This window comes from Pteropus medius, unplaced genomic scaffold, assembly GCF_902729225.1.
Source record: "Pteropus medius unplaced genomic scaffold, Ma_sr-lr_union100, whole genome shotgun sequence".
NCBI classification, from domain to species: domain Eukaryota; kingdom Metazoa; phylum Chordata; class Mammalia; order Chiroptera; family Pteropodidae; genus Pteropus; species Pteropus medius.
Window position 1 is genome coordinate 21,763,106 of NW_024351730.1, and position 26,346 is coordinate 21,789,451.

Here is a 26,346-nt window from a genome sequence, read left to right on the forward strand (position 1 = left end):
CAACAGAAACTTTGCAGGCCACAAGGGATTGGCACGGAATATTAAAGTGATGAAAAGCAAGGACCTACAACCAAGATTACTCTAATCAGTAAAGTTATCATTTAGAATCAAAAGACAGATAAAGAGTGTCCCAGACAAGAATAAGCTAAAGGAGTTCATCACCACCAAACCAGTATTATAAGAAAAGTTAAAGGAAGATCTCTAAGAAAGAAAAAAAAAATGATGAAAATATGAATAATAAAATGGCAATAACTACATATCAATAATTATTTTAAATGTAAGTGAATTAAATGCTCCAATCAAAAGACATAGGGAGGCTGAATGCATAAAAAAACCAAGACCCTTACATATACTGCCTAAGAGACTCACTTCAGATTGAAAGACATACACAGACTGAAAGTAAAGGGATTGAAAATGGCATTTCATGAAAATGGGAGGCAGAGATGCTGGGGTAGCAATACCCCAGACAAAATAGACTTTAAAACAAAGCTTAGAACAAGTGACCGAGGAAGATCCAGTAATCCCACTTCTGGGTATTTATCCAAAGAAACCCAAAACACTACTTCAAAAAGACATGTGCATCTATATGTTCACTGCAGCATTATTTGCAACAGCCAAGAAATGGAAGCAATCTAAGTGGCCCTTAATAACTAATGGATAAAGAAGTGGTACATATATACAATGATTATTACTCAGTTGTAAAAAAAAAAAGAATGAAATCTTGCCATCTGCAACAACATGGATTAACCTACGCTGAGTGAAATAAGTCAGACAGAGAAAGAGAAATACCATATAATTTCATTTATATGTAAAATCTAAAAAAAACAAAAACAAAAACAAAAGAAATTAACAAACAAAACAAAAACAAACATAGATAATATTTTGAAGGTTGCTAGATGATAGGGGTGTTGAGAGAATGGATAAAGAGGGGATGGGATTAAGAAATGCAAATTGGTAGTTACAAAATAGTTATGGGGATGTAAATTATAGCGCAGGGAATATAGTCAACCATATTGTAATAACTATGTTTGGTGTCAGATGGTACTAGACTTCTTGGGGTGATCATTATGTAAGTGTTTAATCACTGTGTTGTCTACTTGAAACTAATATAATATTGTATGTTAACCATAACTGAAAAATAAATATTAAAAAAAAAAAAAAACAGAATGAGAGGAGTAAAAGCAACAAGGTAAGGTAGGCACAATTTTAGATAAGGTGTGCAAAAGAAGGCAGAAAGCAGAGATCTTGCAAAATAATGGAATAAACCACATAAATATCGAAGTTATTTTGGGGTAAGATATAAGGAAACTATATACGTATTTCAAAACTTTTTATTATTATTTATAGTATAGCTCTTTCAGAATGACTGTATAGACTAATACAAAGAAAATTAGAATACATTCAGGAGTGTGGTAGGCAGACTTTCTAAAATGGCCCCACAAAGATCCCAAACCTGTGAATGTGATGAGATATGACTTCTATGATTATAAGAGTTGACTAAAAAATAGAGGCATTATCCATGTGGGGCTGATCTAATCTCATTAACTATTAAGAGCAGAGAGCTTTCTCTGGCCAGTTGCAGAAAGCAATGTCAGAAATGGAACCATGAGAAGGCTTTGATGTGCTATTGCTGGCTTTGAAGATGGAGGGAGTCTGTGCAAGGACCAGAGAGAGGCATCTAGTGCTGACAGTAAACCCCGGTCAACAGCCAGCAAGAAAACAGGGACTTCAGTTCTACAGCATCAAGAACTTGAATTCTGCCAACAACCTGATAAGCCTGGAAATGGTTTCTTTCCCAGAGCCTCCAAATAAGAGTTCGACCTGGCTAGAACTCTGATTTTAGCCTTGTAATACCCTAAGCATAGAACCCAGTCTGGTCACCTTGGATTCTGAATTACAGTACTGTGAGCTAATAAATGAATGTTGTTTCAAGCCACTAAGTTCTTGGTGAATTTGTTATGTAGAAATAGAAAAATAATATAGAGAACAGAGCTTTAGCCTCAGCTCTACTTTGATCCATTTGTATGGTTTTGGGAAAGATGCCAAACATCTGAACCCCAGTTTTCTTATCTGTAAAATAAATGAGCTAGGCTAGAGGACACTAAAATCTTCCTCCTGGCTAAATTTCCATAATTAATAATTGGTCTATGATTTCACTATTTTAAATTATGAAAGATGTTTACTGTTATGACTTTTTTGGATCATATGCAATTGATCATTTGTATAATTTATCTGTTGCTAAACCCTTGGCTAGGGATACAATTCATGAGAAAAATGTGCTACACTATAGAATCTACATTATGATATAAAATACTTCATGACAATGTAGAAGTCTAGTGATTTATCACTGAGATGCAATCTTCTCATTCACCATTTAAAGAAGAGCACATTGACTATACAGTCTGGAGGCATCACCCTATATATATAAAATTGTCAAAGACATCTGCAATCTCTTCTCTGAAAAATATGCCATATATTTTTCCAGATTTTATAGACAACCTACAAAAGGTTGAGTAAAGGTGACATTTTGATTATTTAATATTTATATATCCACGACACAGACAGAATTTTATCCTGTGATTAAAAATTCATTTTATGTCTTTTTGTTTAAATGCAATAATATTTGACTTTGCTACCTCCAATAAATTTTTACTGAAGTAGTTATAAAAACATAGAATTAAAAATGCATATCATAACATTAAAATATTGAAGAAGTGGTCATTCTATATTTTAAAAAAAATCTAAAGTGCTATGCTTGTTTGGATAACATTGGTCAAATAGTTTTGTCTTATGTTCAAATGGAAGGTCAGATTTTATAATTATATAATATATGATCAATATATTTGAGCCATAGTAATTATTATAAATTTAAGATAAATTTATAACAGAACTTTGTTATCGAATATTATGAATGGAATAGTATAACTCCTAATTTACAAATGACAATATCCAAGTTAAATTTAATAACACAGCATTTTTTTTTGCATTCAAATAAAATTGTTGAGCCAACCTGAAAGTGAATTTCCACTAATAACACTTATTTTCTAAAATAAAACTATTCTTAGTCTAAGTAATAAAATATTCCAGGGGAAAGAAAGTTATATTCGTATTTCACCCATATCAGTAAGTGTGTAATATATTCTCCCAGATAGTGCTGACCATATGGAAGCAAAAATATCGGGAGTGTATTTGTATTTTCCATTTTTTTTTAACATGTGGAATACAGTTTTAATAGACATTTTAATGTTTGATCTTCTAATTATTACATTTCTGGCAGTTCTGGTTGATTTTGACTGATTTTTCTCAGTATGGGTTGTATTCTCTTGCTTCTTTGCATACTTGGTAATTTTGATCAGATTTCCAACAGAAAATTTACCTTGGCTGTTGAATGTATTTGTATTCCTGTAAATATTCTTGAGCTTTGTTCTTAGATGCAGTTAAGCTACTTGAAAACAGTTTGGTCCTTTTAGGTCTTGCTTTTAAGATATATTAATCAGATCAGAACAAGGCTCTCTAGAACTAAGTATTCAGAACACTTGAGGCAAGACCCTTCTGTGTGCTCTCTCCAATACTGGGTGAATCATGAGATAGTCCAGTCTGCCTAAGGGGAACAAGCACTTTTCCCAGCTCCAGGAAGTGCAGGCAGTGTTACCTCTAAGCCTCTCATATGGTTCTTTCCCAAGCTCTGCATAGTTTCCTCACATGAATGTGCTGATCAGGTCTCAGCTAATCACTAGAGGGGAACTTCTACAGACCCTCAGAGTTCTACATGTCTGGAGCTCTTTCTTCTCCCATATTCAGTGCTGTGAACTCTGACCACCTTCATCTCTCAGACTCTCAGCCCAAACTTCTCAACTCTGAGTGTCTGTCAGGCTCAGCCTGAGTTCTCCTTCCCTGGGATTCAGACTGGAAACTCTCCAGGCAGGAAACTGGGGCAATGCTGAGGCTCACCTCTTTTGTTTCTCATCTCTTAGGGATCACTGTGCATTGCCAGATACCTAGTGTTTGTAAACTATTGTTTCTTATATTTTGTCCATGTCTGGTTGTTTAAAACGGGGTAAATCCAGTCTGCTATTTCATCTTGGTCAGAAGCAGAAGTTCACTTAATTGAGTTTTGCTCAGAGCATATATATAGTGCTATAGAAGCTTGGATTTACCACATGTTACTCTGTAACATGACTTAAAATTTTCTATAGTCATTCATTTTTCCCTAAATGACTTTCTATATACATTTACGTGGACTTGTGGAAGTTAGTAGTGAAATGTTCATAGTAAAAACTCTGACACTGCTCTTTTAATTAAAAAAAAATCATATATTTATGAGATAGTAAATCTCCTTAAAAATGTCTTTGCAACACAGGGTATCATATGCAAGGGAGAATAATTTAAGTTGAACAGCATTTAGTAAACCTCAAAAAAAATTCTATTCTGAACTTCTCTGTTCACTAAAACCTGGCTGAGCCAAAAGGTACTATAAAAGTGTTTACAGAAAGAAACTGACTTCCAAGAGTAGCCAAAAAATAAAAATAAAAATAAGTAAATAAGTAAAACTGCTTGTTACTTAACAAAAACATGGAAAGAATTAAAAAAAATTAAAATCTTAGCAAACATAGGTATCGCCTTACAGTGTAAAGAACACATTGTTTGAAATATTCACTAAAAATGTTTTGCACTGAGTTTTTGGGAGAATTGCAAACTAGGTTTTTAAAAATCATATTTAGATGATAGAAAATTAGGGGTGAACTTCAAGAAGTTATGTTACAGAGGTGAAGGCAAAAAATAAATTCTCTAAATCAAGGCTCATTGTGGCCCCTAAAATCAACACTAAGGGCCACAACAGGTAAAATGAAACTGTCTTTTTGGAGTGCAAAAAAGGAATTACCTTGTGATAAGTGAAAGAAATTGAAACAAAGGTGGTTCATGGTTTACTAGGTCTTATTGTACCTAAGCTTGGCTTCCTAGATTTTAAAAATCTTTTTGGATTTTTAGTGCAAACCCCCCCCCCGAAATTGATATGCTCAATTCAAACTGAGGAATGACCTATCTGCTGGTTAAACAAATGTCGTAAAAATATTTAAACACTGACTGTCATCAAATAAATACTGACATTTTCTTTAAATATCAGAAGGCATATGAAACGATGTTCAACTTCACTAGCTATTAGGGAAATGCAAATCAAAACCAAAATGAGATGCCACCTCACACCTGTTAAAATGGGTATCATCAACGGGGCAAGTAATAACAAGTGTTGGAGAGGTTGTGGGGAAAAAGGAACCCTCATATACTTCTGGTAGGACTGCAAATTGGTATAGCCACTATGGAAAACAGTATGGAGGTCCCTCAAAAAACTAAGAATTGAATTACCATATGATCCAGGAATCTTTCTTCTGTGTATTTACCCAAAGAACTTGAAAACATTTATCCAAAAAGATACACGCACTCCGATGTTCATAGCAGCATTATTCATGGTGGCCAGGACATGGCAGCAACTGAAGTGTCCTAGATGAGTGGCTAAAGAAGATGTAGTACATATATACAAAGGAGTATTAGTTATAAGAAGAGTTAAAATACTGCCATTTGCAATAACATGGATGGATCTTGAAATAATCATGTTAAGTGAAATAAGTCAGACAGAAAAAGTTGAAAACCACATGGTATCACTCATACATGGGATATAAATCTAAAAGCAACAAACAAACATGATTAACAAACAGAGATTTATGGACATGAACAGTGACAGTGGTTACGAGAGAGAAGAGGGGACGGGGTAGATATAAGGATAAAAGGGATCAAATATTTGGTGACAGAAGGAAATCTAACTGGATGGTGAACACACAATGTAATGTAAATATATATGTGTGTGTGTGTGTGTGTGTATATATATATATATATATATATATATATATACACACACACACACATATGTATATATGTGTATATATATATATATGATCCAGGAATCTTATATACATATATATACATATGTATATATATATATACACACATATATATTTACATATATATAACACACATATATATATATGACATGCTGTTGAATTGTACACTTGAAACATTGAATTATGATCAATATCACCCCAATAATTTTTAATAAGAAATTAAATAAATATCAGAAGGGAAATCCAAACTATAAGTAGTAAATCTATTTCTAAGTGAACATGAATTTATTTCATCTCAATTCACAGAGATCTAATAGACTGGTAATACAAGAAGCATCGTCACAAATGAAAATGTTAGAATTACAAGAAAAGGTTCATTAGAACTTTTCCTCATGCTCTCTCCTTCCCTCCCTTTTTCTTTCTTTTCTACTTCTTTCTTTCCATTGCTTGCTCCCCTCACTCTTTTGTTTTTTTTCCCCCATCCTCTCCTTACTTCCTTCTACCCATCTATTTCCAAACATTTCTTGAGCAATTTTCCAGCACAGAGTCTGATCTAGTTTCTAGGAATAAAAGATCAATAAGCCCAGTTCCTGTCATTCAGAATGTCATAGCCGAATAGGAGAGAAAGATATATAAACAGATACTTTCATACCAGGTAAGTATATAAAGTATATAACTGAAGAAGAACCAAGTTACTCCACCTGGAAGAATTCTGAGAATGTTTCAAGAGGAGGTGATGTATGAGTTGGATTTTAAAAGATTCGCAGAAGTTAGACATGTGGAAAAATAGGGAGTGCTATTCCAGGCAATGGACACGACAATGGACACAACATGTGGAGAAGATCTAGAAAGTACTGACATATTAGGGGAATAGAACTTCAAAAAGGAAGGAACAAAAATGTAAGTGAAGATTTGTGTTGAGAGATGTGGTCTCACTAAGGTTGGCTAAAGTAAGATCATAAAGAACCTTAAATGTGCTATAGACAGGCTTGGGGCTGGTTCTCCTGGGCCAGTTCTGTATCATGCCTATTATCCTGGCATAAATATTAGTAATGTTTTCTTTCACTTTCAAATGTCTCCTGGTTTGAACAGTAAATTAAGTAGTCACTTTTCTTATAGGTCTCAATCTCAGAATGTGATTTCTAGAAGGCAGGACTGAATCTGCGTAACTATCTATTTTTTGTGCCTGTGTGTTCAGTGATAACAGAAAGGCTCATAACAGGGCTCCCATGTTCTGTCTCAGTGGTTATGGGAACAGGAGTGGCAAATTTGCTTACTTGGCAGTCCACATCCATTTCAACCTGCTTGTGGTACACACTCCCATAAAAAGTGAACTATGTGCCCCAATATGCTTGTAGCTAGGATTCCGGTTGAGAATTTGGGTTGAGCCAGTAAGATGCACTCATGTGAGGTTTGGAATTCAGAAGTGGCAAATGTGGTTGGGGAGACACATTTTCTGTAACAGCATCCTAGGTCAAGTCTCCAGCTGTGTGGATACCAAAAGTGCAGTAGCAGTAGTGGCAGTTTGTTATCCTCAGAAAACATCTTCGGTGACAAGTTCTCGGAGCCAACAGGTCCCGCAGCAGCCTGCTCATTCTCTCCCTCCCTGACTAGACTTGAAACAGCAGTTGCCTGGGTGGGCCAATCTGCTGTATGGTTCTGGGAACTAGTCCCAGAGCCCAAGCCTAGAGGCCACTCCTCCAATCCTTCCAACAATTTAATGTGCACTTAATTATTTATATTAAATCCTTTCAAGCTTAAAATAACTAGTGTGGTTTTAATTTTCTGGAACTGAACCTTGACATATATATGGTAAGCTATTTAACAAAACTGGGCCTGAAATCCATAGCTGTGTAATAAGAAGGTTTGGCTATTCAATGACCTGAAAGAACCCTCCTACCTCCAGAATTCTGCTTCTGTGATTCTACACTTTGGTGGAGCTTGCCTAATACCTCTATTTTTCTCTCTAGCATCCCTCAGAAAGTGCTGCCAATCTGGCCTCTAGCTTACGTTGCCATATAACTATTCCACTAAGATCACTATTAATACACTTTTAGTATTCAGAAAATGTACCAAAAGCCATAGGTTGTATACAAGGCAGGAATGAAAGATCATTCATTCATTTAACAAACATTTATTGAACATCTACTATATGCCAGGTGCTCTTAAATATTTTATAAACTCCTTAACCTTGTCTAAGCATGCGCTTAGACAAAACATTGCTGGAAGTACATTTCAGCTTTGTCTTGTCTGCAACTTAATAGCTTTCAGACTCTACCCTGTAGAAAACCTTCTCTACCTCTTTCCATTCCAGGCTTCAGTCAGTATAGCTCCCTCTTTACAGAAACTGACCTGAGTCAAACGAGAATTTCTTTCCCCATCTCTCTATACCACTGTCTCCATTTCCAGCCCATTTTCCTTTCTTCAATAGAGTAGATTGTCACACGTTCTATTCACTGATCCAGGCTTTCAACTCTGCATTTCATTCCTCCCCGCTCTCAGTTTTCCAAATGTCTCTAGGTGGCCCCTTGCTGCATCCTGTGTTCCTCATTTGGCTGAGAATAACTCAAGGCCTTTTGCTTTTTACACATATTTCCTTGGACAACGTACTCAGTCAAAGAGTTCTAATACATTTTTAATCCTTAGGTTACACATCCTGAATTACAGAACATTTCTACATTCTGCTCCAATATCTTTTCACTGTCATTTTCTCTAAGCATTAACTTATCTCAACATAATACATCCTTCGACAATCTTCCTGTACTTCTTTTCCAGGCAATCAAGACTCTGGGGTTACTTTCACTTTGTTTGTCCCATCAGGCCATTGCCGAATTCTAAAAATACTTGCTATATAATATTCTTAGATTTGCCATTCTATCTGCATTTCCGTGTCTAACATCTTATTTCAGGTTCTATATATGGTATGCTTCTTCTCTTTCTCTATTTTCTATCTTTTCTACCATATGTTCAACCACTTAAATTATTTTCTTTAAATGTTATTCCAAGAACTTTTAGTAATGTAAATTTCCTTTCTTCATTAAATCTAAACCTTCTGTCATTGGCCAAACATTTTGCTACCTAAACTACTCTTAAGCTACAACTCTTATTGTAGCTTAGTTTTATTCTTCCTCTAAAAGATTTTATCTAATTATTTTTCATTACAATCTACTCATTTTTGTCATATTACTTATTTCATCAGCTTAGAATGTGGTTCACCTGAACAAAACAATATCCCAAAGAATCCTTTGCCGGGCGTGGTGGTGTGGTGCGTGCCCATAGTCGCAGCTATTCGGGAGTCGGAGGCAGGAGGATTGCTGGAGCCAGGAGTTCTGGGCTACAGTGCACTATGCTAATCGGGTGTCTGCAGTTAAGTTCGACATTGATATGGTGACCTCCCGGGAGCGGGGTCCACCACATAAAAAAAACAAAAAAAAACAAAAAAAAAATACCTTGAAGAAATTGATGAATATTCTTTGTTTAAGGATTATTTCATATGACTCTAATCGATATTTTTTGCAGTCCCAGAGGATTTTCTATTAATGTTTGTAAAGCAAAAACTTCAAAAAAAAAATGTTCAAGTGTAAATTCATGTGCAAATTTTCCCTCTTCAGTGACATCAGAATAAATTCTCGGTAGCACAAAGAACAGTCACGAATAATAAAACTCACCGCAGTACATAAATTCATGTAACAACAAGGCTAAAAGCTAGGTGTGTACTACATAACACTTGTCATAATACAGTTGTACTCACACAAGAAGAATATGAGAGTTAGGGTACCTTTATCTTATTTGCTTTGGAACTCTTCATTATACTGACTCTATGGAACTATAGACAGAGGAACATAAATAAATGTTCCGAAGTACAGAATTTTTTTTGTTATTTATAAAATCTGATGATTGTGTCCAATTTTTTTTTTTTTATAAAAGGGAAGTGTGCTAAAAAGTAGTGAATAATCCTGAAACACAAGAGATCAATACATGTTTGGTAAACAAATAAATGAGTGAACAAAACAGTTAGGCAAATGGTTTGAGTTTAGAGAAAAATGAGGATATAAATGGATCATAATGTGTCAGTGTGAAAAAGGAAAATAGCTAATTGCTACTAAAGTTTCTAATAGTACAAGAAGTGATAATATAAAAGAAAAATTGGACACAAGATATATAATCAAGAGCAGGAGCACAATTAATCTTATCATAATATACACAGGAACACACACTATAATATTGTATGATATTACACATATGTTCATGAACATATATATATAATATAGTCAATCCTAATTATTTATGGATTCAATATTTGCAAGTTTGCTTGCTCACTAAAATTTACTTGTAATCCCCAAATCAATAGTCACAAGGATTTCTCAGTCATCAGCAGACATGAACAGTGGCAAAGCAAAGAAAACAAAACAACAACAAAAAACCCTCGATAAAGCAAGAAAATAAAACAGTATTATGTTTTATAGAAAAGAGAAATATTTAAATATAAAAATATTTAAATATAAAAAGATTTAAATATAAATCTATTCTATCGTATGCCTCATCTGACACGTGAGTATAGAAACATGAAACATTGGAAAATATCATTGAAATCTCTGAAGGCTATAACATGGCAATCTAAAATGATGCAATTAATTTATGCAAGAGTGATTTCTTCTTCTTCACAAAGACTGCCTTCTCCTTCTCTTAAAAAATGTGACCTGATAACAAAAACACTTCAATTCAATCCACAAAATTTACTTCCTAGGGGGTGGAATGTCTGATTAATGTACGTCTAACTAGAGTACACAGGACATTTGCCAGATTTTTGCCAAAGAATGCCTATGAGATCATTCTTCAAAAGGCTTCCCCCTCCATACTCCTGACATGATATAAACTACTTTAGTATTTATGTATGCTGAACACTGCTTTAGTGTACTTTATAGGTCTTTAAATAAAACCAGCTGTCATTCTAGGTAATGTTAATAAAAAAAACAAAAAACAAAAAAACATGGTTTCTTTATAGCACTCTTGTGTGCATAAGAATCACCTGATTCTTCGGGTCTCCTTCCAGACATTTTACTACATGACATCTGCAACAAGTTCTAGAATCTGCACTTTATGAAGCACTCCAGGAGATACTGGACCAGGGGGTTTGTGTTACACATTTATAATGCGCTGCTCTACCGTATACTACAGTATGAACAATTTATTTTCAGCTGATCTGCTTATTTTAAAATGTAATGTTTTTTCTCTATGTGATCTTAATTAGCTTAGATGATAGAACGTAAAACAATAAATGATAAACTACATGTTCTTATCTTTCAAAATGTTATACATCTTTTATCTGCTATTTACATTTCATTTTTCTCAGTCACATCAGTATAAAATTAACCTATTACATAATCTAAGAAAAAAAGTAACTGAAGTAATGCCTTTCCATATTAGTTAAGAAGTATTATGTGCATAAAACAATTTCTCAGCTGATAAGCTATTAATTTTTTTAGTAATAAGAGAGGTACCTCAGCCTTGGACCAGAGTCATCTAAATCTGTTAATGTATAAATTCAGGGTTAATTGAATTCAACAATTTTAAAGGCTGATGTGTATTATGAAAATATAGGGGAGAGATTATAAAGTGAATTTACCTCGGCTGATTGAAAGGCAGAGAGTTTCAGGCATCCTAGAAGGAAGGAAAGGGGAAGGGGAAGGGAAGAAGGGGAAGTGGAGGGGGAAGGAAAGGAAAGGAAAGGAAAGGGAGGGAGGGTGGGGGGGAGGGAGAAAGGCAAGTAACAAGGAGGAGAAAATAGAAAAAAAGAAAACTCTGAAAAAGACTGAAGGGACAAGACAGGAATAAATAATTTGTAATTTAAAACTGAACAGTGACTAGATGAAAATCAGAATATTTGGGTTGTTTTAAGTGAAAGCACAACCTCCTAAGCACCCATGCAGGGAACACAGGAGAAAGTAGAGATATAACATTCGATAAAATTAATTTTTACTACTGAAAAATAATTTCTTAAATAAGCAACTAAAAAAACAAAAACAGTGAACCAGATTAGCAATTTGCTCACATCTTGAGCCTTGCAAACACCTTTGATTTTTTCACCTTGCACCAATGTAAAATGGAGACACCACCCATCAGGCCTACCCTGGACCTCAAGGTATTGTGCAAATAATAAGATGAGTGAATTTTTTGAGTTTTTCAAGATATAGCATATAGTTATTTAGACTACTATGCTCTTGATTTATATTAAATTATACGAGTTAACCTTTTAATAACATTTGGTGTCATGAGCATGAATTAGGCAAATGCTATAGTGGAAATGTGTAATGGAGAAAAGGCCATGGGGGAAAAAGAAATGTAATTGCTAAATCTTTCAGTGAAAGAACACAATCACTTCCCTCATTCCCCAGATACTGGCCACCATTTGAATATGAAGGTGCTACAAATACTAAGACCTTATTTGGTTTAATAACCTTATTGAGGATATGACAGCAATGCTGATGAAATACATACTACCTACTAAGTACTGAAATGCTAACTGAATGAATATACTCTAATTAATAGTAATTATTTCAATCTGAATGCACATCACCAGTTAATATAATAAACATATCAATGAATTATTATGGGTAACAATAAAATAGTCCTTTATTTTTAAGAAGCTGGCAAAATTAGTAAGCTATACTCAAAGATTAAGTATTAGTATCATTAGGATTAATTTGTATATAGTTAATGCACATTTTTTATTACAAAACTGTAGGAAGAATTATTCTAAAGGGAGGAGGACAGAAAGATAGATCAAATGATTATCCCAGCTCCCAATGCAGAAAGGCCATTATGGCTTGCTAATCTCACCATGTTACTGACATTGAATCATGGATAATTTTTCCAATATCTTTTTCACTGGGGCAAGGCTATGTAATTACAGAATCACTCTGACTGCCCTGATGGCATTTGCTTTTCTTTATCCCTGCACAGTTCATGTGCTTCTTACAATCTTGGAACAATGCCTTTCATGCCATAAATTAATTTTTTCCCCTTGAATGTCCTAGTATCTGACAGTAATCAATAGTGCAATCATGATGAACCTTAAATCGAGCAATGTTGCTGCATGATGAAAATGATATAGACCCCCAACCTGAAAGGTTACTTTGGTAAGATATTTTCTTTCAGCACTTTAAAAATATGATTCCATTGCCTTTTGGCTGTCATCCTTTCTATTGAGAAGTCAACTTGCCAGTCATATTGTCGTTGCCTCGAAAGTAATGTTCTTTTTCTCTATGGCTGATTCTACAATGTTCCCTTTGTCTTTGTGTTTGTTTTTTTTTTCTCTCTTTTGTCTTCGGATTTCACTACCTCAGTATGGTTTTCTTCCTATTTATCCTTCTTTGGTTTTGTAGTGCTTCCTAAATTCATGGCTTGATGCCATTCACATTTGTCAAAATAGACTTTAAATATAAACACTAATAAGATTCTATAAGGAGTTAAAAATGTCAAATGGAAATTTCTTTTTACTGACTTTTGTTTTCCTAATTTTTGATCGACGTATCAAAGCAGCTTGTACAAATACACTAATTTGCTTGCATTTCTTCATGTAATTAGACATCTCTGAAATGTATAATTCTACACAAATGAATGTACATTACCAAAAAAAAAAAAGAATGCCATTGTTTTTTCTGTATTATGGAAATGAATATGACATAACACACACATAAAAGGTTAAAAATGAATGCAAAATATTTTGCTTATTGGTACTACATAGATTTTCATACCTAAGATATTTTCTTTAGTAATTTCTAATATTAATATTTAAGACTGAATAGTAAAAATTTACCAATTGAACTATTTTTTCGAAATAGACTTTAAATATAAACACTAATTAATATCTCTATTTTTCTTTTTTGGTATGAAACCAGCATATTCTATATTTATAGCAATAAAAGATTTTTCTTTAAAATTATCTCTTTTTTCTTTATTTAATATACATCTCATTAACAAAATTAATACCTACTATATTCTAGGCACCATTGTCAGAGTAATATATTAACTTAATCCTTGAAACAACTCTATGAAATAGATGACGCTGTCTCCATTTTATAGACGAGCAATATGAGCCACAGATACAGTGACTTGCCTAGAGTCACACAATAAAGCAGAAAAGCTGGTGTTCGAACCCAGGTAGTTTGGTTCTACAGTCCATCCCCTGAACCATCATGCTTGTCTGAGAGATACAGTTTAAATTTCTGGAGGTTAAAAACAACAACAATTTAAGGAGTGTAAAGCAAACTTCTCAAAAAATCTGTAACATATTACATTAAAATTGTGGTTCTGGTTTTACTATTTCAAAAACTACTATTTTACATAAGATGAGTTTGCCCATCACAATAAAATTTGAGCAAGGATATGAAAAGTTAAGGAGCCCAACAGTCATAAATTCCATAGTGATGTATGAATGACTAGAAGGAATCAATAAACATGAAAAAGTCCAATTTCAAAACATAGAACCATATATACATGGGCATGCACAGAGAAAAAAGGATATATTCTAAAAAGGATTTCCTTTATAAATTTTGTTCATTTTTTCCAAAATTTTGAGTATTATAACTAGAAAAAAAGTCAATAAATGCTATTCAAAAGAAAAAAAAGGACAAAAAGAAAAAGGAGATTTATGTGCAACTTTTAAAGAATGCTTATTTAATGTGTACAGGAATACATACCACCTCCAGGAAGCTTTTTTAAAACAATACTATAACAGCACTTTATAAGTACATCTATTTTGCATTTTCTCTATTGTACTTTAAGTTTGTTTGTTTTGCCTCCTCTCCTACTCGTTCTATAAAGTTGTTGAGAAATTGACCATGATTCATTTCTGTTTGCATCCATAGTGCCTACACAATACAAGGCTTGGCACGTTGGAAAGCATTCGATAAATAATGGTTGAGAAATTTCATATTTGTAGGAGCAACAAAACTAAGGACAATACTGTCTTCTATGATATATGAACAAAATTGTTTCAGAGACTAGTATCTACCAGATGTGACCTCATAATTGCATAAAGATGTATGCAGCTGTGTGGTCATGAGGAGGACAGGTTATCAGCTGGAGAAATGAGAGCCATTTCCAGCACAACTGGAAAAATTACTCACATTAGTTCTACCTCTTTGTATGTCTGGTAAATATTTTACTCATATTTGCCAATCACTTCTTGGAAATCTTTCTCACACTTCCATAGCACAATGCCATTCGTGTTTCCCACAATTCTTGATGCATACTTTTATTACACGTATACTACTACATTACAGTATTATTTGCAACTATTTTCTTTGGCTTCACTGGGAGTTCCCAGAAGGCAAGAAGTATACATTATACATCAAAACCACTATAGTCTGCCGGTTGTGCAATGCACCAGGGTACCACATCTAAAGAGATGCTGTAAACCATAAGATGCTATGATATAGATATCATAGATTGGTATATTTATAACATCAATTTTCTGGCATATGACTGTAAAGTATCTTGAAAAGAGAGTCCTTTATTTTCTAACATTTGAAGTTCCTAGAACATGGAAGTTATTAAAATACATTTATATAAATAAACACACCAAGAACTGAACTAATAAATAATGCACACAAAATTAATGTACTGAATAGTGGTTTTATCTTTCAAGTGGACATATTGGGGAAAATGGATTCAATATGACAGATAACATACATAAAAATGTGATAAAATTAAAGATCTTTTGGCAATAAATACTGACAGATTTTACAGTCTGAGGACATGTAAAGCAAATTCCCTCTGAAGTGACCATTAGAAGCTCTATCATTACGTCATAATACTAAAGCAACCAACATGAGAATCCAGGTCCAAGAATTTGCTGTTTCCCATAATGCTTATAAGCTTTAATGTTACAAAGCACGATAAGCACTCCTATTTAGATTTTCACTTTCAGGTCTATAAGACCTATAAATAGAGTCGGAGACATTAACAAAAAAAACAGCACTACAAAATAGTCTGTGTTTCTTGGCTCCCACTCTTTCATTTAGCCAGTATTTTCTGAGTATTTCCTTTTTATAAAGTACTATGCTAAGTACTAACATTCTTTAGGCAGATTCATGCCATCAAACTTTTTCCTTAACAAGATGATAGCTTTTCACTATTTTGATATTCACTGATAGCTTAAGGTAGAAGATCCTAACCTAGGTGATGTGAAGTTTTAAAATTTAATCCAGGGTGCCAGAGGTATATATAATTTAATCCAGTCTTTGGGTGGCCCTGCTCCAAATGAAGAGGTATATCCAGATTTCCCAAGCTACGCTCTTCAGGTTTCCTTTTAGTTTCTCTTTTTGCATATAAAAGTAGAGCATACATATATTGTGGATCTCAGCAGGGAAAAATATATATAGGTTAGAATTTCCAAAAATGTGAATGGCATCAAGCCATGAATTTAGGAAGCACTACAAAACCAAAGAAGGATAAATAGAAAGAAAACCATACTGAGGTAGTGAAATCCGAAGACAAAAGAGAGAAAAAAAAAAAACAAAACAAAGACAAAGGGAACATTGTAGAATCAGTCATAGAGAAAAAGAACATTACTTTTGAGGCAACGACAATATGACTGGCAAGTTGACTTCTCAATAGAAAGGATGACAGCCAAAAGGCAATGGAATCATATTTTTAAAGTGCTGAAAGAAAATATCTTACCAAAGTAACCTTCAAAAATAAAGCAAAATATTCTCAGATAAGCAGAACTGAAACACATAAACATCAAAACCGTTGTCAGCAGCCCCACAGGAAAAGGTATACTAAAGGTAGTCCTTCCAGCAAAAGGAAAGTGATATCTTATAAAAACTTTTATTGAAAGGAATGAAGAGCATCAGAAAAAGTGGTAAATAAAAATGAATCTTGTGCATTTTGGGGTTACAAAATGTAAGCAGAATTAAGACATATCACAATAATAATACAAATGTTAGTAGAGAGTAGTAAATGGAATTAAGTTAAACTAAGATTCTACTATTTTTCTAGGAAGTGTCAAAAAATTATACTAGAAGGTATGAATGCTGTAATTTTGGGGTAAACACTAAAAGAGTGTAAAGGAATGTTTATGTAAATAATCGAAGGTGGAAATGAAATAATAAAAAAAAAAATTGAGCAATTCAAAAGAAGCCAAGAAAGTAGAGAAAGAGGAAGACGAATAGGAATAAGACAGATAAGAAGTGAGTACAATAGTGGGTATAATTCCAGATATATCATTAACTATCTTCGTGGGTTGAATTGTACCCCACTCCAAAATATGTGGGATATAAACCTAAAAGCAACAAATGAACAGAACAAACAGAGACACATAGACAATAGACTAGTGGTTACCAGAGGGTAAGGGGGAGGGTAAAAGGGGTCAAATATGTGGTGACAGAAAGAAATCTAACTATGGGAGGTGAACACACAATGTAAATATATATATTTACCGTTAAAATGCACAGCTGAAACATCGGATTTCGTTAACCAATGTCACCATAAAAAATTAATTAATTTAAAAAGAGTGTGAGTGAGTGAGTGAGTGAGTGAGTGAGTGTGTGTGTGTGTGTGTGTGTGTGTGTGTGTGTGTTTGAGTCCTGAGTCCTGGTACCATGAACATAACCTTATTTGGAAGTAGCATCATTGTAGATGTAATCATGTTAAGGTGAGGTCACACTGAATTAGGATGTGCTCTAACTTAATGACCAGTGTCCTTACAAGGAGAAGGAAATTTGGACACAGACACACAAGGAGAAAATCGTGTGACAATGGAAGTTGAATTTGGAGTAATGTTTTTACTAGCCAAAGAGTACTAAGTAACTTCCGGCAACATCAAAAGCTAGGAGAGAGGAACGAAACAGGTTCTCTCTCGGAAGCTCTAGAAGGATCCAACGCAAATGACACCTAGATTTCGGATAGCTAGCCTACAGACTGTAGAACAAATTTATGTTGTTTTAGACCCCTAGTTTGTAGTACTTTGTTGTGGCAGCCTTAGGAAACTAATACAATTATATTACGTGGAAATTGAACATATTTAAATTAAAAAAACCACAAAGATTGTCATGCTGCATAAGTAAACCAAAAGTAAAAGCAACATACTACTTACAACAAACGTATCTTACATACTAAGAAGCAGAAGTTAAAATAAAAGGATAGAGAAAGGTGCACTAAATGCAAAAGAAAATACAGTAGATGCAGAATTACTAAAATCAGATAAGCTAGACTTTAAAGCAAGGCGCATTACTAAAAATAAAGAAGTCATTTATAAGATTTAAAAAACTCAATCCACCAAGAAGACATACCAATTTTAAATTCACATGCAGCTAACTGTATAGCTTTAAAACATATAAAACAAAATTTAGCAGAACTAAAATGAGAAAAATTATCTTTAATCATAATGAGTAGTTTAAGCATAACTAACACTAAGAATAAGCAGATTTAGAAAAACAATACATTTCCAGATGATATGAACAACTCAATTAATAAAATTGACTCGGTGATAAACAACATTGTATCCAACAATGACAGAATTCACATTCTTTTCAAGTGATCATGGAACATTTGTCTATTGCTGGACCATAACATTTTATGCTGGGCCATAAAGCAAGCCTGGACAAATCTTGGAGAATTTAAATCATTAAGTGTTCTCCCACTACAATGAAATTGAGCAAGAAATTAAAAGCAAAAGACAATTAGAAAATCTTCATACATGGAAATTAAGCAATACACTTATAAACCATGTGTCAAAGAACACGTCACTGTGGAAATTAGAAAATATTTTTAACTGAATCATAGTATATTATGATTTGTGGGATGCACATAAGGCTGAACTTAGAGAGACAATTTATAGCCTTAAATGCCTTATTGGAAAGACAAAAAAGGATTAATATCGATTCCTATTCATCTCAAGAAGTTACAACAGGAAATATTCATCTCAAGAAGTTACAACAGGAAAAAAATTAAGTCATTAAATTAGATGAAATAATAAAAAGAGGGAATAAAATACAAAACAAATATATAATAGGAAAAAATGAACACAGCCCAAAGTCAAATCTGTGGAAAGAATGATGTAGTATTAGAAGACTTCTACAAGATCTATCAGAAAGACACAGTATAAATTATAAAAATAAGAAATGAAAAAGGAAATATCATTATAGGTCCTTAAACAATTTTAAAAATAAGATAACATAAAGTTTATCAATAAATCTTAAAATTTATAACAAAGGAACAAATTCCTTGAAAACACAGCTAACTGAAAATTATATAAAAAGAAATAAAAATATGAATTTTACTACATCTATTAAGGAAATTGAATTTGTAATTAAAACCTATCCAGAAACTCAAAGGATTCTATGAACAAACAATGACTAAATTTAACAAGGAAAATGGACATAAAGTTAACATAAAAATTATCTTTCTATATGCCAGACACACATAAAAAATTTTAAAGATAGAATTCATAAAGGAATCAGATAACTAGGAATATATCTAACAAAAGATATGCAATACTTGTACACTGCAAAGCATATAATATTATTGAATGAAAATAAGAAAGACATAAATATATGGAAGGATAAATTGTGTTCAGAGTTTGGAAGACATTATTATAAAGTAGTCAATTCTCCCCAGATTGATTTATAGATTTAGCACATTCTCAATCAAAATCTGAATAAGAATTTTTTTGTGGAAGATATAAGGGCAATTAAAAAAATAATTACATGGAAATACAAAAAGTCAAAAACAGCCATGGCAATCTTTAAAAAGTGGCACAGATTTAAACAACTTATATTACCATATATCAAAATCCATTAGAAAGCTAAACTAGGTAAAACAGCCCAATACTGATGCAAAGACTAATAAAGAGGCCAGTGGAAGAGCACAGAGAGTCTAGAATGGACTTCTACACATATGGTCACCTAAGATGACAAGGCAACATAAAAAGCGAAAAGAATGACCTTTTCAATAAATGGCGCTGGATCAAGGTACATACCCACCAGAAATGTATACGTATGTGCATCAAAAAATATGTACAAGATTGTTAATAGCAACCCTATTAATAAGAGCCCAAAATGGAAACAACACAGTCCACTAATAAAATAGATAAGTAAATTATGGTATATCCATGCAGTGGAAAACTGAACAGCAAAAAAAAAATGAATGAAATTCAGCTATACACATATGGAGAAATTTCACAAAAATAAGCCAGACACAAAACTCTGCATACGATGTACATGATTTCATTTTTTTAAAGTTCAAATATTGGCTGAATAACTTACAGTTGTTTAAGTCAAAACAGTTGTGAGGTAAGTGTCTGAGGTGCTGACAATGTTCTAGGTCTCTGGTAGCTTGATATTGTCTAGAAAAGTATAAAGTGCTCTTGGACATTCATACAGGGACTAATGATTCTCTCCACAGATTAATGAAGAATATGCCCAAATAAACATATTGCCTGTTTCATTTCCCCAGACAAAATGTTTGGTACATAGAATCTAAAATACAAATGTTTTCAAAGTATATGGCTATGTTAGCAATGTAAAGAAAAAGTACACACTTTACAAATCAGTCTATAATATTTTTTCACTGTGACAAAATTTTTTAAATGTATTTATTTAATTAAAAAACAAAGTGGCAGCCTGTTTATTCTACTTCATGCTTGGGAATAGTTCCCCTTTTGGGGGGTATAGAATTCTCTATTACTATTTTCTTGCTATGCCTTGAATCATCTAAGCCAAGAGTTGTTTTTAGCATTAAGCGGCTAAACCAGAAGCAAAGAAAATCAGTCGCAAGGGATTATCTCTTTCAGGACTGTACTAGAATTATTATACATGTGAATGACTTAAAAATTGGATAATTTTATGTGGCAAAAGGAAGAAGAAAGTTATAAATAGAAGAAAGTAAAAATGTCACTAATTATTAACTAGGCAATATGAAAATAAACGCTTCCATAAATAGATTTTTATATTTTTTTCCTTACACTAAATTTTCTTCCACTTCTGTTTCTTCCATCCTGTCTACATTGGTAGATTATTTATTGCCATTTCAGTTATACATTTCAAGAGAATGAGGTGACCGATTATACTTTTGCATAGTTGCTTGGTTTAAAATGCTGTGAAAGGAACTTATTTTTAAATTTGGAATCTGTTACTATGACATCAAATAAATGACAACAGAAATAGTTAGCAAAGAAATACTCTTGACCTTGATGTAAGCAATTACTACCTTTAAATGGAAGTAAGTGTTTCTAAGAAACCCCAAAAAGCCACTATCTAAGCTTTATTGTTCTGGTTCTTCACTATTCTCTTTAGAAATGCTTCCCATATCCCACAGGTTACTACATGAAAGAAAGTCATTGTTTATAGTTTTAGTTCTGAGCTGCTAGCCTTGAAATGTTTCCTCTGACTATATTTCTTCTTGATCTAGATCTTCCTGGCTACCTACTTTATTACCAATTCCACCATTTCTTCCGTTTCTAGCATGACCTCACCCTTTAGACTGTGTGCTAGGCACTGTCTCCCTACCCCACAACTATGACTCAGTAACCCGCCTTTGGCAACCATGAGTCAATACTCTGTTTCATCCGTGTGAGTTAGCAGACTGGCCCTGTAAACTTGACATTATCACAAGGAACTGCCTCCAAGCAGTCGATGGATTTCTGGAGGTTCAGTCCCTTCAATTCCACAAATATTTCCTGAGGGCCTACTATGTGCCCAGCCCAGCACTCTGCCAGGTGCTAGAAAGAAAATGAGCAAAACAGAAAGATTCCTGGCCCTTCAAGAGCTTTGATGGAAAAGACAGAGTTTAAACAAGTAATTGCACAGATATATGATTACAGACTATAACGAATGCTAGAAAGAGAAAGTACTTAGCCCTCCAAGGGCATATGATAGTTGGGTCTGTCTGCAGGGTCAGGAAGAGCTCACAAGTAACATTCAGCCAAGATCTAACAAATAATAAACAACATATATAAAAAAAAAAAAAAAACACCAAACAATCCAATTAAAAAGTAGGCAGAACACCTAAACAGACATTTCTCCAAAGAGGACATATAGAGGAACAACAGATAAATGAAAAGATGCTCAGTAAAACTAATCATCAGGAAAATGTAAATCAAAACCACGAGAGATCACCTCATATCTGTCAGAATGGCTAACACCCCAAAATCAGCAAGTGTTGGCAAAGATATGGAGAAAAGGAACCCCTTGAACACTGTTGCTGGAATTGTAAATTGGTGCAGCTACTATAGAGAACAGTATAAAAATTCCTCAAAAAATTAAAAATAGAGCAGCCATATGACCCAGCAATATCACTTCAGGGTATTTATCCAAAGAAAACAAAGATGCTAATTCAAAAAGATACACAGACTCTTGTGTTGACTGCAACATTATTTACAATAGCCAAGATATGGAAGTAACCTAGGTGTTCATCAATAGATAAATGGATAAAGAAGATGTGGTACATATACACGAAGGAATATTACTCAGCTATAAAAAAATAATGAAATCTTGCCATTTGCAACATGGATGGACCCAGAGGGTATTATACTGAGTGAAATAAGTCAGACAGAGAAAGAAAAATACTGTATGATTTCACATATATGTGGACTCTAAAAAATGAAACAAATGAAAAAATGAAACAAAACAGAAACAGATCCATAGATACAGAGAACAAGCTGATGGTTGCCAAAAGGGAGGGGCTTCTAGGAAGGGTGAAAAAATCAAAATAAAAATGAGAATATTCATTTCCTCAAATGATTATGATGATGATTCTATGTGATTATTTGTGAGAAAGAATCTAGCACCAGCACACTTTTATTCCTTGTATTGAAAACCCAGAATGTCATTTAATGCACAGGGAAAATAGAATGAACAAGACAAGCAATAACAGGTGAGAGTTTATTTTAACACATCAAGTACTGGCAATGTCCATGACCAGAACATTCCCCACATGTGGGACAATTCAAGAAAGACAATTTCTTGCTCAAGCTACAAGAGATTTCCTCTTTGGATCTCTCCTACAGAGAGAAGCCACTGGAGGATTTTCTTTTTTTAATCACGAAGTTAGAAATGAGAGCTCAACATTAGAAACCTCTTGCTTAATTAAACAAAAATTTTGTGTATGGGGAAGTCCACTGATTCTCTTCATAGGTTTGATATCTGTCTCAAAGATTGTACAGCTGGGGAGAGAGGAATGAAGGTATCTGGCTCTTATACATTACACGGAGTTGTCAGGGGTGCAGGTCAGCAGTTCATGTACAGCAGGAGGACCAGGTTCCCTCTTAGGAAAGTTTCTGGCTTTAAAGGTGATGTCAGGAAGAGGTTAGCACCCACAGACAGCATGATGCAAGGGACAAACAGGAGAAGGCAGTGTTTGGCACAAAGTATGACTAAACCCTCAGTCTGTGGGACACTATGTAGTGGCATTTTTCTGTTCTTTGTTCCAAATTTATAACAATAGTAAGTGGTATCAGCAGAAGGCTGGGTTTACTGGTCTACGCAAGGTAAAGAGATCATCTGTAATATGGTTGCCTGGCATTCTGATCTCAGTCCATCAAAACTGTGGATCTTGAAATGGTGGCCTAGATGGGACCTCTGTTCAAACTGCCCATCTTTAGGGTGAGAGCAGAGCCAGGGCCAATGGTCATGGGCACAAAGTGACAGGCTACCTGGCAGGCATCCTCCTGGACACAGACACGCTTGAGATTAGGTCAGTAGGATGATTTCACCTCTGAATTGCAACACTGCAACACTGCAGTGAGGGATTCAGCCCTCAGTGATCACAGACCTATATGGTAGCAATGGTCCGAGCAGAGAAATGTTAGTGTTAGTGGCTTTGCCTTTACATTAAGCTGTGCATAACTGAGGCTTCTGCCTGAATCTCTAAAGTGCATAACTATAGCCAGTTGCTTGGCTCTTGCCTCATGTGGACAAGACAAGGGGTCCTCTTGTCCAACACTGGTATAACCCGTCAGTAACTGCTACCTCCAGACGGCATCCTGGAAGTCCTGCTGGGCTCTATGCTGCCTGTGCTCTATGCTGCCCCACAAATGAAATAACACCTAAGTACACTAAGGTCTCAAGTGAGGGCAAATTATATAACTTAGGCACACATTTTATCTTTCTGAGCCTCAGCTTTCTCACCTGTAAAATAAGGCCACAATCACAGGGATGTTTGTCTACTAAATCCAATAATGACTTTCTTAAGTCCAACACTGGTTGTTATTATTATTCAAGATTCTAAAATCCATCAAAGCAGAGCCTGTGTGAAAGGAAGGAAGGAAAGAAGAAAGGAAGAGAGGACGGAAGGAAGGGAGGAAGGGTGGGAGGTAGGGAAGGCCATAACAGGCAGAAACGTGCATGGTAGGATAAGGATTTGGGTCCATGAAATGGAAGCACCTTCTATTGGAAAATGATTAAATAATTAACTAAAGATAAGGGGTGAGGAAAAACTCTAAAATTTTGACAGGGGACACTAAATTCAAATATATTCCAGTATAAGGATTGTTTGGCTTCAAAGAAGAAAAATAATCACTCTGATCATGAATTTTGCCAAGTCTCCTTGTGCTCCAAAAAACAAATCAGAAAAGCATCCAGAGCTATGATAAGGACATTATATGGCATAAAATTCTATAAGGGAAAATACATATGACAAAGGGGAAAGCTGCCAAGTTAGATAGCAATTTATATGAAGAAGAAAAAAAGGAGCAAAATGCCATATACCAAAGATACAAGTAGCAATAGTAATATAGAAAAGGCAAGTTTGAGAGGAACATTAAAAGAGGACCATTAGGTAGTAACTATTAGAGTTTGAAAGTTTTAAATATATATATTCTCAAATATATGTAACATTATATGTAAGTGCTTTAGAATATTAAATATAAGTAAAACATAAAAGAGCAAACATTTAAAGTTAGAATGATTTCATTCACCATGTTGCATATAGAAAAAATATATTTATACATATGGAAGTAGAAGGACACACTCTTGTCTTTGCTTTATATTTAAATTAGATAGCACCTCGGATTCGCAGATATTATCACGACAGTGTCTAGCACTAACCCCAACACAGACTACACACAATTATTCCAAATTAGATTGGACATTCAATAAATACCTGCCATGTGGAGGCAGAAAAGTAAGGTGGAGAGGGCATTGGACTTGAAGTGACCTAACATCACTGAAGGCCTGAGTCACTGAATCTCTAAGACAGTGATTCTCAAGCAAGAGATCGCATGAGGGTCACCTGGAAGGCTTGTTAAAACAGACTTTTTGGTCCCACCACCAGAGTTTCTGATCCAGTAGGTCTTGGTTGGGGCCTGAAAAGTCCATTTCTAACTAGTTCCTAGGTGAGGCTGATGTTGCCAATCGGGAACCACATTTTAAGAACCTCATCTCCAAGGGCATGTTTCCTCATCTGCAAAATGAAGATGTTACTGCCTCCAAGGCTCACCTCATAGATTTTTTTTTTTTTTTTTTTTAAAAGAGAGAACTAGAACAAATAATCCAAAAATTTATATGGAACCATAAAAACTCTGAATGGCTATGGCAATCTTGAGAAAGAAGAACGAAGTTGGAGGTATCACACTACCTGATATTAAACTATACTACAAAGCTATAGTAATCAAATATCATGATACTGACATAAAAATAGACACACAGATCAACTGAACAGAACAGAGAGCCCAGAAAAAAAGTCCACACCTATACAGTCATTTAATCTATGGCAAAAGAGGCAGGAATATGCAATGGGGTAAAGACGGTCTTTTCAACAAACAGTGTTGGGAAAACTGGGCAGATACATGCAAAAAAATGAAACTGAACCCTTTCTTACACCACATACGAGAACAAATTCAAAATGGATTAAAGACTTAAATGTAAGACCCAAAAACCATAAAACTTCTAGAAGAAAACATAGGCAGTAAACTCTCTGATATTGTTATTAGTAATATTTTTTTCTGCTATCTCTCTTTGGACAGGGGAAACAAAAGAAAAAATAAATGGCACTACATCAAACTAAAATGTTTTTGCACAGCAAAGGAAATCATCAACAAAACCAAAAGACAACCTACTGAATGGAAGAAGATATTTGCCCACAATACATCCGGCAAGAGGTTAATATCCAAAATTTATAAAGAACTCATACAACTCATCAACAAAAAGCAATCCAATTAAAAAATAGGCAGAAGACCTGAATAGGTGTTTCTCCAAAGAGGACATACAGATGGCCACTAGACATATGAAAAGATGCTCAAGGTCACTAATCATCAGAGAAATGAAAATCAAAAAACCACAATGAGATATCACCTCACACCTGTCAGACTGGCTATCAATAAATCAAAAAACAACAAGTGTTGGCGAGGGTGTGGAGAAAAGGGAACCCTCATGCATTGTTGGTGGGATTGCAAATTGGTACAGCCGCTATGGAAAACAGTCTAGAGGTTCCTCAAAAAATTAAA

General features: G+C 34.3%; 1 protein-coding gene across 6 annotated transcripts in view; it reads right to left on the minus strand.

Moving 5' to 3' along the window:
* ADAMTS3 (ADAM metallopeptidase with thrombospondin type 1 motif 3) overlaps positions 1-26,346 on the minus strand; it is a 223,273-nt gene that overhangs the window by 72,559 nt on the left and 124,368 nt on the right. The window lies entirely within an intron of this gene.